The sequence below is a fragment of the Phalaenopsis equestris genome, unplaced genomic scaffold (genome assembly GCF_001263595.1).
Source record: "Phalaenopsis equestris unplaced genomic scaffold, ASM126359v1 Scaffold198746, whole genome shotgun sequence".
Taxonomy (NCBI): domain Eukaryota; kingdom Viridiplantae; phylum Streptophyta; class Magnoliopsida; order Asparagales; family Orchidaceae; genus Phalaenopsis; species Phalaenopsis equestris.
In genome coordinates this window covers 43,689-46,653 of record NW_018218655.1, presented here as the reverse complement: position 1 = coordinate 46,653, position 2,965 = coordinate 43,689, and the positions used below count along the sequence as shown (strand labels likewise).

Here is a 2,965-nt window from a genome sequence, read left to right as displayed (position 1 = left end):
CGGTTTTATTGTTTGGTTTTTTTTTTTTTGCATCTCAAAAAAATTTGCTTCCATTCTTTTTTAATTATTTTTAGTTTCGGCATAGCACATCCAGTTTTCTAATAAGAACATCATTCCCCACAGCCTTGTCTTGCATATATGCACAGTTTGGTATCAGAGCCTCATGGTTCTTGAACACATAATTTTCTTGTTGGGCTTTTATGTTCTTGTTGGATGTTTCTTTTTTTAGGTAATTAATGAGATTAGTTATTTTCTTGTTTCTTATGTCCAATTTTTTGTCTATGTCCTATTTTTACTAAGTAATCCAATCTGTAATTTATTTCGTAATTAATTGTTCAATTAGCCGCTCTCATAGTAATTCATATTTGTGTTCTTGTTAATGTTCACATCATTATTGCTCATGTGATTGTCCTCGTTATTATTCATATCAGTTGTTCTATTTATTATCCAAATTGTCTGAATCAATGTTCATTTTATTGTTCAAATCATCTTGTTCTTGATATTGTTTATGATAAATGTTGTTCTTGATGTGAACTTTTTATTTTCATTCTTGTTATTGTTGTTTCTTGAAATACAAATCATCTTGATGTGATCATGTTATTTTTATTTCTTTGTTGATATTCTTGTTGTTCTTGATATGATTGTCCAAATCAGTTTAGTAGTGCTTTTTTTGATTCAATATATCAAAATTCATATTTCATTATTATCATCCCAATGTTTTGTTCAGCATTTGATTTTTTTTCTTTTTTATGGTGATTTAGAATATGATTTTTGTTAATTTTGAGTTCTTGCTTACTTACCTTCATTGTAAGTACACAATCATGTCCCAAATGAATTTTGAAGAAGAGGAAAGGCAAACCACCGTTCCTAATCTCCAATTTCAAGCATTGGTGGCGGAGATGAGAAGAATGATGAGGGCTGAGTTAGAGCAAATTCATGAAAGATTGGAACAGGTAGAGGGAAGAATCCAACAAGGACATCCACAAAATGTTTTCAATAGGCAAAGGGAGAGAGTTCCATCAAGAGGAGTGAGAGAGGAGGATGAAGAATATTATGAGGCTAGATTTGATGAAGAGAACGATAGAGATTTATTTGTTGAGGTAGGCGCTATTGTGGATAAGCTAGAGACATTAGGAATAGAGACGATAACAGCTTGGCAGGTATTAAGATACACATTCCTTCCTTTCAAGGCAAAAACAATCCTTAAGTCTATCTTGAACGGGAGAATAAGATGGAATTAGTGTTCGACTGCCACAACTATTCTGAAATAAAGAAGGTGAAATTGGTCGCCATTGAATTTACTAATTATGCTTTTGTTTGGTGGGATCAATTAATGTTGAGCAGGAGGAGAAATCAAAAACGCCCCATAGAAACATGGGAAGAAATGAAAGTTGTTATGGGGAGCAATTTGTGCCGATCCATTACTATCGAGAGTTGTATCAGAAGTTACAAAGGCTTAGGCAAGGTAATCGAAGTGTGGAAGATTACTATCAGGAGATGGAGATTCCTATGATTCGAGCTAATGTAGAAGAGGACCGAGAAGCTACTATGGCTAGATTCTTAAATGGTTTAAGCCCAGAAATCCAAGATAGAGTGGAAATGCAACATTATGTGGAGTTGGAGGACATGTTACTTGTGGTCATCAAGGTAGAGCAACAACTCAAGAGGAGGGGTGGCCCACATTTTCAACTAGTGTGGGATCTTCATGCAAGCCAAATTTTCAGAAAAAAGAAGACAAACCAATTGCAAAGTCCAAACCCAAGCCAAGACAAGAGACAATCAACCAAAGAACTTAAGGAAAAATTGACCCGTCCACTTCTAGAAATTGGGACATTAAATGTTTTAAATGTCAAGGCAGGGGTCATATAGCCAACCAATGTCCTAACAAAAGAATCATGGTGATAAGGGATAATGGAGAGATTGAGACTAATGAAGAATTATAAATTGACTCTATACCTCTAATAGAGAAAATTGAATGTGAAGAATATGCGGTCACAAGAGAATTATTAGTACAAAAAAGGCTTTAAGTGTGCAGACCAAGGTTGATGAGGGAATTCAAAGAGAAAACATTTTTCACACTAGGTGCCATGTACAAAACAAGGTATGTAGTGTGATCATTGATGGAGGAAGTTGTACTAATGCTGCTATCACTATTTTGGTTGAAAAACTAGGACTGTCAACCATCAAGCATTCCCAGCCTTACATGTTGCAATGGTTTAATGATAGTGATGAGATAAAGGTGAACAAGCAGGATTTGGTGTCATTCTGCATTGAAAAATATGAAGATGAAGTCTTGTGTGATGTAGTACAAATGCAAGCATGCCATTTGTTACTAGGCCGACCATGGCAATTTGACCGACGAGTTAAACATGATGGTTTCACTAATAAATACTCATTTGAAGTCAATGATAGAATTATTACTCTTGTGTTAATGAAACTAAAGGAGGTCTACGAGGATCAAGTGAGATTGCAAAATGATTATTGTCAAACGAAAAGGAGTGATCAACATAAATAGGTTGACCCTGTCGGCGAAGAAGTTGCTCGTTAGAAGTTGTCAGCCACCGGAATCGAAATCTTGTCGCCCACTTCGGTAGGACGTTTTAATTTACATATATATTTAGTTTTCGAAAAATATGAAATCAAACTGATCCCATATTTTTTATAGTTTAAATGAAAAAGCGTTGTACCTCAAACCCTGTATCTATCCCGAAGGATAAACACAAGACTTGAGGATGAGGCTAGATTAAATAAACTAAGGAATATATGACATCCGTTTGGTCTGCGAAACCTTTATATTTGCAGACAAGTTTCTCTAGTTAATATAAAGAATTAAATAGGGTTTATATTAAGCTGGGTTCGGACATGCTTCCTATAAGGGCAAACCCCTATAGTTAATTACATCTTATATGACCAAAGTCACCTAAGAAGACTCTCGATAAAAATCAGGAAATATTATCTTCAAGGA

General features: G+C 34.8%; 1 pseudogene; it reads left to right on the top strand.

The window, feature by feature from the left end:
- Nucleotides 1–821: 821 nt before the first annotated feature.
- The window catches only part of LOC110035647, a 20,045-nt pseudogene continuing 17,901 nt past the window's right edge, over nucleotides 822–2,965 (top strand).